Consider the following 13,292-nt stretch of genomic DNA (forward strand, 5'->3'; position numbering starts at 1 on the left):
GGTGAGGTCTGGGCCGGTGCCTCGGGGTGGGGACTGGGCCGGCGCCTCGGGGTGGGGACTGGGCCAACGTCTCGGGGTGAGGTCTAGGCCGGCGTCTCGGGAATGTCTGGGCCAGCACCTCAGGGTGGGGACTGGGCCGGCGCCTTGGGGTGGGGACTGGCCGGCGCCTTGCGGGGAGGTCTGGGCTGGCGTCTCGGGGTGGGGACTGGGCCGGCGCCTCGGGATGGGGACTGGGCCGGCGCCTCGGGGTGGGGACTGGGCCAGCGTCTCGGGATGGGGACTGGGCCGGCGCCTTGCAGGGAGGTCTGGGCCAGTGCCTCAGGGTGGGAACTGGGCCGGTGTCTCAGGATGGGGACCAGGCCGGTGCCTTGGGGTGGGGACTGGGCCTGTGACTTGTGGGGAGGTCTGGGCCGACGCCTCGGGGTGGGGTCTGGGGGTTTGGGCTGTCGGGGACACGCCCGGCACAGGTGGGTGTACAACCAGCGGGGTTAGCGTCCCTGCACTGATGACTCACGTGGCACCAACCCTCAACGGGCAGCGTGTCTGGGTTCCTTTTGGTGGGACACAGACACGAGTCGCAGCCTCCAGCCCCACCTCTTTGCACCGTGCTCCTCTCACAGGCGGTAGGCCAGGCGGGCAGGGCTGGCCGTGAGATGGGAGGCCACTGAGGGACTCCAGGGTGGAGTGCTGGGGATTGAGTAGGGGGTGTGGTCCCTGTGGGTCGCTGCTAGCCCCACTGATGTGAGCGGGCCCTGCAGGACACAGTGCTGCTAGGGGGGTTGCCTTAAGGACTCCCTGAGTAGCTATGACTATTAACGATCGTTCCATCCTGCCTGGACCCACACGTTCCATCCTGCCCCACACCCTCAGGCCAGCCCCACGTCTGCCCAGCTCCACACGCTCTGTCCTGCCCCCTCCTGGCTTGGCCCCACAAGCTCGGTCCTTTCCCTGCCCAGCCCCACAGATTTCATCCTGCCTCACACCCTCAGGCTGTCCCTGCCATTGCCCAGCTCTGTACGCTCCGTCCTGTCCCCTGCTCGCTCAGCCCCACAGACTCAGTCCTTTCCATGCCCAGCCCCACACATTCCATCCTGCCCCACACCCTCAGGCCAGCCCGTCTACCCAGCTCCACACGCTCTGTTCTGCCCCTGCCCGCTCATCCCCACACGCTCCATCCTTTCCCTGCCTGGCCCCACAGGTTCCATCCTGCCCCACCCTCTCAGTCCGGCCCCACCTCTGTCCAGCCCATCCGGTCCCTGGTTCATGTAATGAGTGCACCAGGCCTGGATGCAAACTGACCCTCCCTGTGCCTGCTGCATTCCTATGGGGCTGACAGACAGTCCCGGGGGAGGAGGCTGCTCCCCATCATAGCCTGGGGGGTGGTGTGGGGGTTTCCTCTGGGCGCAGAGCAGGAGGAAGTGGAAATCATTGCTCTGGCAAGGTGCTTCCTGGCTGTGCAGATAGTCTGTGGAAAGCACATCCTGACTCGCCCGGTGTGTGTCCAGATTCCCTGGGAAGTATGTGTGCACGCGCACACACACATGCACACACACACACACACACACACAGAGAGCACCTCCATCACGGACAGACCCCACGACACACACATACAGACAGCCCCCCAGCCCATCTCCGCCCAGCATCGCTCCTTTGCCCTGCCTGTGGGCGTCCTCCCCCGATGGCCAAAGGGCTCGTTCGGTGTCTCTGCCCGGGGAGGCGGGTTCTGTCCTGTGGCTGGAGCGGGGGCAGGCGAGAGCCCGAAGGGACGTCCTCTTCCTGGCAGGAAAGGGGCAGAGCCAGCGGCTGCAGGTTTCCTTTTGGCTTTGGCCCTAAGCGAGGCCGGGAGCGGGAGCCGCTGTGGAGGTAAGGGGGCCGCTGGCTGGGCCAGCAATGAGTTCTGGGCAGAGGGAACTGGCTAGGAGCTGGGCCTCCCTGGATGTGTTGGGGGGCCACTGGGGCCGGGAGAGACCCCCCTGCTTTGCAATGGTGGCTACTGCCCATGATGGGCCCGGCACCGCCCCAGCTCCAGAGTCCACTGTGCGTGGCTGTCCCAGCAGAGCCGCCCGCGCCCTGCCCCGAGGAGCAGCCAGGGCACGGCTCATGCGCTCGCCGGGGGGGAAGTGCTGGGCGCTCTGCCGTTTGCTCTGCCCCGACAGGGTGGGGCCCCGTGCTCTCCCGGGCTCTGCTGAGGCCCCATTGTTGGGCTCCATGAGCAGCAGGGTCAAGCCCAGCTTTAGGGGCAAGGCCCTGGCTGGCTCTGTGGCAAGGGCCACAGGCAGGTGGGCAGAGCAGCCTGTGGCCTGGGCCAGGCTGGTGGCCATGGCTCGCACTGTGCTTAGAGAGCTCCCGGAGTCCAGCTGCACGCTCCTCGGGGCGTGTATGCCTCAGTGCCGCTCGCTCGGCTGCCGCGGTAATTCCCGGATGCGGCAGGGAAGTGGCTGCAGCCTTTCGCCCCTGCAAGCCCTGAGATGGGCCATGCACCGGCCTCCTCCCCGTTCATTAGCAAGCGAATTCTGCCTGCAGGCTTGTGCGTGGTGGGGGGAGTGGCGGGGCGGCCAGGAAGGTGGCGGGGGGAGGGGCAGGAACAGATGGGAAGAGGGGGCTGAGAACATTTTAACTCGTGCTGTGGAGACTGAATTTCGTGGTGTGAAAAGTCGGTTGATACAGAAAGATTAAAAGAGCGAATGGCACCAAGCAATAAGGGTGTAGGTACAATGAGCTGCATTCCTGGAGCTCCCCGATGGTGCTAGCGTCACCGAGAGCGACTGTTGTGAGCGAGTTCTACCTCCCCCAGCCCACGCACCCCCACCCCCACACACGTACACGCAGATGCATGCATCCCCACATCCCCACTACTCACACCACACACACGCACCCATATACACACATACATGCAAACACACACACACCCTACATCCACTCCCCCACATGCACATACACACACCCACATACACGTACACGCAGATTCATGCACCCTCACATCCACACACACACCACACATGTACACATACACATACACGCAAACACATCCCACATACCCATACACACACACACAGACACACACACCTTGCTCTGGGCTGAGTTGCTGAGTCTGTGCACTGTTGTCCTTTGTACTTGTCACAAAAGTGATGTTTACGGCCCCCACTCCAGCCCCTAAAGGGCACCTGAGACTCCCCCTGGAACAGGCGAGCATCCCACACCCTTCCATGGTGTAGGAGGCGTGCAGAGGACAGGCTGGGGCAGGAGGCAGCGTGGCCAGAGTGGACTGTGGCTGGCTGGTGATACAGCCCCTAGAGGTTGGTCCCAGGCAGGTGAACTCAGAGCAGCCTTGGGGCTGCTTTCAGTTACATGCAGGCTCAGACTGGCCTTTGGCAGCCCCCAGCTGCACTGAATGGAGCGCTAGCATAGCGGAGGGTCTGCGTCTGGCGTGGGAAGCGCAGGGCATGCTGGGACGGGTGCTGTGTCTAGCGCTGGCAGCAGTTGCATTCTGCGAGTTGGGCTGCGCCTCTGACAGCCTGTGTGACCTGCCCTGGTGACGGGCCCTGGTGTATGTTGGCCTTTTCCGCAGACGAGTCTTGTGGCAAACGCCTGTCTGATGTGCTGCCCTGTGCAAGCTCTCACCACATGCGCCCCGCCACTCCCAGCAGCGGGAGCTGTATTCAGCTCCTCACCCCTGTCTCAGCTCTGTCTAAACCCCTGCGGTGGCTAAGATCTGGGCTGGAGTCCTGAGAAGCCAGACACTCTGTGCTGCTAAATCCAGGTGCTCTTCCTCGAGCCTCCCTGAACTTGGCGCCAGCTCCAGTCTGAATTTCTCTGGCTTCAGCCCCCAGCTATTGGTTCTTGGTCTGCCTTTCTCCAGCGCCGCCAGCCAGCGTGTGGGTGCCAGCCCCATGTGCCTGGGGGGAGCTCGCTGGCCTGTGACGGCCGGGGCACAGACTTGGGGTGCAGGGCTCTGAAAACAGCTGCGTAGACAGAGCTATGAAGTGGTGGCTGGGGCTCTGGAGCCTGGGGGGTGGGTGGGCTTGGACCAGGGCTGGGAGGCTCGCTGCCCCACATTGCTGGGTGCTTGCCAAGGGACTGCCCCACCCCGGGCAGGGGGGCTGAGCGCTCCCTACACTAACCCCTGAGTGTCACTCAGCCAGTGATCTTGGAGCTGGAGCTGGCTGCGGAGCTGCAGTGCCCCACCCTGGTACCTCCTGCCCACTGCACACACACCCCCACACACCCCGTAGCTGGTCCCCAGGAGCCCAGGCCCGGGGATGGGGAAGAACCGGCAGCGGCCCAGGAGAAGCAGGTGTCAGGCTGAGAGGCACTGAGCTGATTGATTTGGGGGGGCAGGGTTAAGAGATGTGGGGGTGGGGCTGGGGGGGCAGGGTAGATGTGGGGCGGGGGGGCTGGGCTAATAGATGTGGTGGTGGGACAGGGTAGGTGTGGGGTGGGGGGGGCAGGGTTAATAGATGTGGTGGTGGGGGCAGGGTAGATGTGGGGCTGGGAGGTGCAGGGTAGATGTGGGGCCGGGGGGCTGGGTTAATAGATGTTGTGGTGGGACAGGGTAGACGTGGGGCTGGGAGGTGCAGGGTAGATGTGGGGCCGGGGGGCTGGGTTAATAGATGTGGTGGTGGGGGCAGGGTAGATGTGGGGCTGGAGGGTGCAGGGTAGATGTGGGGCTAGGGGGTGCAGGTTAATAGATGTGGTGGTGGGGGCAGGGTAGATGTGGGGCTGGGAGGTGCAGGGTAGATGTGGGGCCGGGGGGCTGGGTTAATAGATGTGGTGGTGGGACAGGGTAGACGTGGGGCCGGGGGGCTGGGTTAATAGATGTGGTGGTGGGACAGGGTAGATGTGGGGCTGGGAGGCAGGGTTAATAGATGTGGTGGTGGGACAGGGTAGACGTGGGGCCGGGGGGCTGGGTTAATAGATGTGGTGGTGGGACAGGGTAGATGTGGGGCCGGGAGGCAGGGTTAAGAGATGTGGTGGTGGGACAGGGTAGATGTGGGGCCGGGAGGCAGGGTTAAGAGATGTGGCGGTGAGGGCAGGGTAGATGTGGGGCCGGGGGGTGCAGGGTAGATGTGGGGCCTGGGAGCTGGGTTAATAGATGTGGTGGTGGGGCTGGGGGGACAGGGTAGATGTGGGGCCGGGGGGTGCAGGGTAGATATGGTGGTGGGACAGGGTAGATGTGGGGCTGGAGGGGCAGGGTTAATAGATGTGGTGGTGGGGGCAGGGTAGATGTGGGGCTGGGGGATGCAGGGTAGATGTGGGGCCGGGGGGCTGGGTTAATAGATGTGGTGGTGGGACAGGGTAGATGTGGGGCCGGGAGGCAGGGTTAAGAGATGTAGTGGTGGGGGCAGTGTAGATGTGGGGCTGGAGGGTGCAGGGTAGATGTGGGGCTAAGGAGTGCAGGTTAATAGATGTGGGGCTGGGAGGTGCAGGGTAGATGTGGGGACGGGGGGCAGGGTTAATAGATGTGGGGCTGGGGGGTGCCAGTTAATATATGTGGGGCTGGTGGGGCAGGGTAGATGTGGGGCTGGGGGGTACAGGGTTAAGAGATGTGGGGGGCAGGGTAGATGTGGGGATGGGGGTACAGGGTTAATAGATGTGGTGGTGGCGGCAGGGTAGATGTGGGGCCGGGAGGGGCAGGGTTAATAGATGTGGGGGGGGGGCAGGGTAGATGTGGGGCCGGGGAGGCAGGGTTAAGAGATGTGGTGGTGGGGGCAGGGTAGATGTGGGACTGGTGGGGGCAGGGTAGATGTGGGGCTGGTGGGGGCAGGGTTAAGAGATGTGGTGGTGGGGGCGGGGTAGATTTGGGGCCGGGGAGACAGGGTTAATAGATGTAGGGCTGGGGGGTGCAGGTTAATAGGTGTGGGGTTGGGGGGGCAGGGTAAATGTGGGCCGGAAGGGGCAGGGTAGATGTGGGGCTGGTGGGGGCAGGGTTAAGAGATGTGGTGGTGGGGGCAGGGTAGATGGGGGCTGGTGGGGGCAAGGTAGATGTGGGTCGGGGGGGCAGGGTTAAGAGATGTGGGGATGGTGGGGCAGGGTAGATGTGGGGCTGGGGGGTGCAGGGTAGATGTGGGGCTGGGGAGTACAGGGTTAATAGATGTGGGGGGCAGGGTAGATGTGGGCCGGAAGGGGCAGGGTTAAGAGATGTGGTGGTGGGGGTAGGGTAGATTTGGGGCCGGGGAGACAGGGTTAATAGATGTGGGGCTGGGGGGTGCAGGTTAATAGGTGTGGGCCGGAAGGGGCAGGGTAGATCTGGGGCTGGTGGGGGCAGGGTAGATGTGGGGATGGGGGTACAGGGTTAATAGATGTGGTGGTGGGGGCAGGGTAGATGTGGGGCCGGGAGGGGCAGGGTTAATAGATGTGGGGCTGGGGGGTGCAGGTTAATAGGTGTGGGGTTGGGGGGGCAGGGTAGATGTGGGCCGGAAGGGGCAGGGTAGATCTGGGGCTGGTGGGGGCAGGGTTAAGAGATGTGGTGGGGGGGCACAGGACTGCTGTGGGGCTGGGGGCCCATGCCGAGGGCTCAGGGGCTGTGGTAATATTACCATAATTGGCAGTAATTAACATCAGCGGCTCTTTGGGCTCTGGCGCCCTGCGGTATCCGGAGCACTTTACACGGGTGTTTCCCTGGGGCGGAGGGAGCTGCCTGCAGGGGATGGACAGGCCAGAGGCTCCTGAGTTGTAGGCACCCCATGTGGTGCCCCAAACTACCCTCTGCGACCAAGGCATGGTCATGCAGAGCCCCCTCCCCCCCCGGCTCCCCTTCCCCCAGGGCGTGGCGTGGCCTTGGTCAGTGCCCCCAGCTCCCCTCCCAGGGGAGGGCGTGGCCTTGGTCAGTGCCCCCAGCTCCCCCCCCAGGGGAGGGCGTGGCCTTGGTCAGTGCCCCCAGTTCCCCCCCCCCAGGGCAGGGCGTGGCCTTGGTCAGTGCCCCCAGTTCCCCCCCCCAGGGCAAGGCATGGCCCTGGGCAGAGCCACCCCCCGGCTCGCCTCCCCCCAGAGCAGGGCATGGCCCTGGGCAGAGCCCCCAGCTCCCTCCCCCAGGGCATGGCCATGGGCAGAGCCCCCCCCCAGCTCCCCTTCCCCCAGGGCGTGGCGTGGCCTTGGTCAGTGCCCCCAGCTCCCCCCCCCCCAGGGCAAGGCATGGCCCTGGGCAGAGCCACCCCCCGGCTCGCCTCCCCCCAGAGCAGGGCATGGCCCTGGGCAGAGCCACCAGCTCCCCTCCCCCCAGGGCGGGGCGGGGCCATGGGCAGAGCCCTGAGCTTCCCCTACAAGGGCAGGCTGTGGCCTCCACACAGGGGTGCACCGTGCCCACTGCCCACACACAGGGATGTACCGTGCCCTCTGCCCACACACAGGGATGTACCGTGCCCTCTGCCCACAGACAGGGGTGTGCCGTGCCCTCTGCCTGCATCCAGGGATGTACCGTGCCCACCGCCGCCCGCACTCAGGGGCCGCACCCAGGGATGGACTGTGTCTGCCGCCCACACGCAGGAGTGCACCGTGCTGACGGGCACACAGGTGTACTGAGCTGACCCACGCATAGGGGATATGGGGGAAGCAGGGCCTGATGGGAGAGGTTTAGACCCCCCTGACTCTGGGAGGCTTCACAACGCCGAGCAGAGCCCCCCTCACTCCGCTCGCGGCTGCCCGGCGCCGTCTCGGGTCCCTCTCCCCTGTGCAGAGGGTGCGTGCGAACCCGGCAGGCGGCGTCCTGGGCTGATATGCCCCTGCGTGTTCCCGGGCCCCTCCACAGGAGCCCCCCACCTGGCTGCTTTGGCCGGGGGGCTCCGGCGGTGATCCTGCTCGGGCCCCCTGCACGATGGGAGGGCGGCGCCCCCTGCAGGAGAAGGCCCCAGTGGGCCGGGGCTGGGGACGGCCAGAGGCCTGGACTTGCCCTGTGCACCCTCCCCCGCCCCTCGCCGGGCAAGTGCCATCCCCTGACCAGAGGCAGCTTTCGCCCCAAGGTGTGGGGCTGGGGTGGGGGGGCCGAAGGGGGAGCTGCTGGGCCAGGTGGGGCTGGCTCCCAGTGGGGAGGGGATTCGGAGGGAAGGGAACCAAGGTGAGGGGTGGGTAGAGAGCTCTGGGTGTGCCCGGGGATTCCTGTCCCCCCAAAAGGCAGGCAGCTCCAGGGCAGGGATAGTATTTCTGAGGGGCGCTGGGGTGGGGGTGGCACCTGCCGGGTACCCCCCCAGGAGACCCAGCACCGCCCCCCCCCGCCCAGCTGGCTTTGAACTTTCCTTCCTTCTCCCTCTCTCCTCACACATACTCTGGTTGCCATGACAACACCTTAAACTAACACTCGGCTCCCCAGGCTGTGAGGGGGGCTGAGTTCGCAGGAGAAATTTATCTTTCTTGTTCCTCTCCCGAATCCCCTCCGCCCCCACCCCCAGCACTCCTTGCTCGCTCGCTCGCTGGCTGGCTGGCTCACTCGCTCGCTCGCTGGCTCCCGGCGCTCGCTAGCGCTGCTATGGTTACTCGGGCCCTGCCATCCTATCCCCATGCCGTGAACAGGCTCTGCTCCAAAGGTAAGAGCTGTGCTGGCCCCGCAGCACAGCACCGGGATCGGGGGCTCGGGCCGGCTCCCGCTGCCCACTCGGCAAACTAGCCACAAGTGGTGTTTCCTTGGCCAAGGCATGGGAGGAGGGTGGGGAGCCCTGCAGAACTAATTAAACACAGTGGGCTAGTAACAGGGGCACGGACAGAGCGGGGAGCGCATGTGCTGGTGGGCATGTGTGCCCAGGTGTGCCAGCCAGGGAATAGCCATCGTGTTTGCACATGTGGGAGTGCAGGCATAAGCAGCTAGGGGCTGTGCTTTCACAGTGCGCGTGCCAGGGGAGAGGGGCATGTGGGAGTGCTTATGTTGGTGAATGGGGGACGTTTGCACAGGGTACATGTGGGAGTACGTATGCTGGGAAATACGAGTTGTGCTTTCACATGGTGGGAGTTGGTGACTAGGGGCCGTACTTTCACGGGGTACACGTGGAAGTGCATGCTCTGGTGAACAGGGGCTGTGCTTTCATAGCACATACACATACACGCATGTGCTGGTAAATAGGGCCCGGGAATTAACAGGGTACATGTGGGAATATGTGCGTTGGTGAATGGGGTTGTGCTTTTATCGGGTACACGTAGTAGTGTGCGTGGCAGTGAATAAGGGCTGTGCTTTCACAGCACACACACGAATGTGTGTGCAGTAGTGAATAGAGGCAGTTGTTTCACAGTGCACATATGGGAGTGTGTGTGCCCTGGTGAGGAGGGGCGGTGCTTTCACAGGGCACATGTGGTAGTATGTATGTTGGTGAACAGGGGTTGTTCTTGCACAGGGCACACGTGGGAATGTGTGCTGGTGAATAGGGCTGTGCACAGGAGAAGCAGCAGAGCCTTTTCTCAGGTGCAGGGTGTCCTTTGGTGGCTCTGTGTTATTGAGTGTTTGCCCTAGTGGGTTGTGGTGCACACATGACTGCCCATGCTCACTGCTGGCACATGTGTCTGTGGGTAGGTGCCCAGGCTGTCATTTTTCCTGTGAGTGTAACGTTCACAGACTCCCTGCGTCACACCATCGCCTGCCCCAAGTGTTCCAAAATCACGGGCAGGTCCACAAACGTGGGAGGTTGTTCCAGTGGAAGTGTTGGGACCCTCCTATTTGCCTGTCTGATTCTGACCCTTCCGACTGCATTCAGGTCTCGCTTTGGGCTTTTCTCTGCAAGCGCACGGGCCATGCTAAAGTCGAGATTCTCCTGTAATTGCCTCCTTGTGGAGCTGGGCCAGGTGCAACACAACGCTTGGCTAAATCAGTGGAGTTGTGTGTGGGCATGTGTTTGTCTGAGCATGCATACGTGCTGTGGTGTGCACGTGTGAGTATATCTGTAATTAGACAGGAGTGCAGCATCGGGGGGTCCCAGGCCTTCCCTTGGCCATGGACCAACACTACTGCAAATTCACTATCCCAGTCTCTCCGGGGAAAGGGAGGGGAGAGAGGTCCCAGCCGGTCCCGGTCTCTCTGGTGGGAGGAGACGGGGGAGAGGTCCCAGCTGGTCCCGGTCTCTCTGGTGGGAGGGAAGGCAGGAGAGGTCCCAGCTGGTCCCGGTCTCTCTGGTGGGAGGGGAGGGGAGAGGTTCCAGCAGGTACCGGTCTCTCTGGTGGGAGGGGAGGGGAGAGGTCCCAGCTGGTCCCGGTCTCTCTGGTGGGAGGGAAGGGGAGGTGGGAGAGGTCTCAGCTGGTCCGGGTCTCTCTGGTGGAATGGGGAGGGGGGAGAGATCCCAGCCGGTCCCGGTTTCTCTGGTGGGAGGGGAGGTGGGAGAGGTCCCAGCAGGTACCGGTCTCTCTGGTGGGAGGGGAGGGGGGAGAGGTCCCAGCTGGTCCCGGTCTCTCTGGTGGGAGGGGAGGGGGGAGAGGTCCCAGCTGGTCCCGGTCTCTCTGGTGGGAGGGGAGGGGGGAGAGGTCCCAGCTGGTCCCGGTCTCTCTGGTGGGAGGGGAGTGGGGAGAGGTCCCAGCTGGTCCCGGTCTCTCTGGTGGGAGGGGAGGGGGGAGAGATCCCAGCCGGTCCCGGTTTCTCTGGTGGGAGGGGAGGTGGGAGAGGTCCCAGCCGGTCCCGGTTTCTCTGGTGGGAGGGGAGGCGGGAGAGGTCCCAGCAGGTACCGGTCTCTCTGGTGGGAGGGGAGGGGGGAGGTCCCAGCTGGTCCCAGTCTCTCTGGTGGGAGGGAAGGGGAGGTGGGAGAGGTCTCAGCTGGTCTGGGTCTCTCTGGTGGAATGGGGAGGGGGGAGAGATCCCAGCCGGTCCCGGTTTCTCTGGTGGGAGGGGAGGCGGGAGAGGTCCCAGCAGGTACCGGTCTCTCTGGTGGGAGGGGAGGGGGGAGAGGTCCCAGCTGGTCCCAGTCTCTCTGGTTGGAGGGGAATGGGGAGAGGTCCCAGCTGGTCCCGGTCTCTCTGGTGGGAGGGGAGGGGGGAGAGATCCCAGCCGGTCCCGGTTTCTCTGGTGGGAGGGGAGGCGGGAGAGGTCCCAGCAGGTACCGGTCTCTCTGGTGGGAGGGGAGGCGGGAGAGGTCCCAGCAGGTACCGGTCTCTCTGGTGGGAGGGGAGGGGGGAGAGGTCCCAGCTGGTCCCAGTCTCTCTGGTGGGAGGGGAGGGGAGGTGGGAGAGGTCCCAGCTGGTCCCGGTCTCTCTGGTGGGAGGGGAGGGGGGAGAGATCCCAGCCGGTCCCGGTTTCTCTGGTGGGAGGGGAGGGGGGAGAGGTCCCAGCTGGTCCCGGTCTCTCTGGTGGGAGGGGAGGCGGGAGAGGTCCCAGCTGGTCCCGGTTTCTCTGGTGGGAGGGGAGGCGGGAGAGGACCCAGCAGGTACCGGTCTCTCTGGTGGGAGGGGAGTGGGGAGAGGTCCCGGCCGGTCCCGGTTTCTCTGGTGGGAGGGGAGGGGGGAGAGGTCTCCAACCAGGCTCCCTGCTTCCCAGAACCCTGGGCTGCCATCTCCTCACACTGCTTCCTCCACCTCTTGCACTTCTGGGCCTGCTCCAGAAGGAGAGATGGTGGCTGGGCGAGGACTTGCATGGCAACGCAAAGGGGGGAAAGGGGAACCCCGTGTGCATGCGTGCGCCTCCCAGAATGCATTGCATGCACACAGCAGGATTACGCTGATGAGGAAGTTGGGACGTAACACCTGCTGTGACCTCTGCTACTGGACAGGTAATTTGGGAACTGGGCCCCCCCGCGGGCCCTCTCCCGACAAGAGTTCTGGTGGCACCTCTGATTTCAGGGCACTAGCATGGAGGGAGAACAGCCTTGAGGAAGCATACTGGGCTAAAACAGCAGCCCGGCCTCCTGTCCCTGGCTTTTAAACCAAGGCAGGAGCTGCTCAAAGCCCTCAGTGATGTACAGATTATGTCAGTCTGTGGCAAGCGTCATGGGAAATGTAGTTGAACATGGAGGTCATTTTTGTGGTCCTGCCTGTGGCTAGGCCTGGTGGGAAAAGGGGGGGTGACTAGTATATAACCAGTTCCCTTGGCTGTCCTAGGGGGAGACTGAAGGGAAGGGTTTGTGGGCAGAATTCCTTGGTGCAGTGAAGGGTTCAAGATGTGATGGGAGCTCTAGGACCGACCCTCCTGCAGGCATCCACTTTTCTCTGGGTCTGTTCTTCCTTTGTACATTTCTTTTTCCTCTTCAAGTGATCGCACATGTCCATTCCTCTTCGGGGGGTGTGTGCCCAGCACGTCAAAGTCAGGTACCCATCAGGGCAGCACATGCATCCTCTGCACACTCGTGCCACTAGCCGATTGTAGGAAGAGAGGAGCTGCCCTGACCTCCCTCAGTTCCGTCTCACTAGCCGTGATCGGTAGTTGAAGCATGTGTGTCTTGTCACACAAGTTCCCGTTTGTCTCAGAGAAAACTTCTTTACACTGCTGTCAATAGTGAGAATAGTCGTTTTAGCATTCGTTTTAGGTAGTGGTGCTCGCTTGGCTTTTTGTTTTATCGTTTTGATATTTCAGCTCTTACTTCATGTCATTGACACTTGGGACCAGGAAATGCCTACGTCCCTGGAATTTAAATGCTGCTCTGGCTGTAATAAATCTCTGCTAGTCAGTGATCCCCACCTCCACAGTCTAAAGTGTTTGGGAGAGGGACATGTTTGGGGTAAGCGCCTGATCTGCAAGAGGTTCAAGACTAGGGCCAGGAAATCCAGAGATGTGATGGTTTGACACCCGCGAACAGAAGTGGCACTACATCCTCTCTCAGAACTCAGCTACTCAGTACGCAGAGCCACCAACTCCGCTGTGCCTCGGAGTGCCCCTCTGGACAATGCGCTTCCGGGGACTTGAGAAGGAAGCATCATTCTCCATCTTTGGTGCTGCGCAAGAGACAGAAGTCAGACAATCCGCATTCTTCAAAGCCTAAGAGACCTTCCTCATCAAGGAGACCCCAGTGCTTGGCAAACTAGGGAAATATAGCTTAGATAAACCTGCTATAAGGTGGGTGCATAACTGGTTGGAAAACCATGCTCAGAGAATAATTATCAATGGCTAACAGTCTAGCTGGAAGGGTATATTGAGTGGGGTCCTGAGGGATCTGTCTTGGGTCTGGTTCTGACCCAGTATCTTCATAAATGACGTGGATAATGGCATAGAGAGTACACTTATAACATTTGCAGATGATACCAGGCTGGGAGGGGTCGCAAGCGCTTTGTGGGACAGGATTAGAATTCAAAATGGTCCTGACAAACTGGAGAAATGGTCTGAAATAAATAGGATGAAATTCAATAAGGACAAATGCAAAGTACTCCATTCAGGAAGGAATAATTAATTGCACAAATACAAA

General features: G+C 62.4%; 1 protein-coding gene across 13 annotated transcripts in view; it reads left to right on the top strand.

The window, feature by feature from the left end:
• Positions 1-1,644: 1,644 nt before the first annotated feature.
• Positions 1,645-13,292, top strand: part of SHANK3 (SH3 and multiple ankyrin repeat domains 3) — a 703,681-nt gene continuing 692,033 nt past the window's right edge. For 6 of the 13 annotated variants that reach the window (XR_010600169.1, XM_065590091.1, XM_065590517.1 and 3 more), the window contains exon 1: positions 1,648-1,863. The gene's annotated coding sequence lies outside the window, so the exon portion shown is untranslated. Of the gene's footprint in view, positions 1,864-13,292 lie in introns of all 13 variants that reach the window. The other 7 variants (XM_065590332.1, XM_065590251.1, XM_065590297.1 and 4 more) reach the window with 4 other exon arrangements.

Source organism: Chrysemys picta, chromosome 1, assembly GCF_011386835.1.
Source record: "Chrysemys picta bellii isolate R12L10 chromosome 1, ASM1138683v2, whole genome shotgun sequence".
NCBI lineage: Eukaryota > Metazoa > Chordata > Testudines > Emydidae > Chrysemys > Chrysemys picta.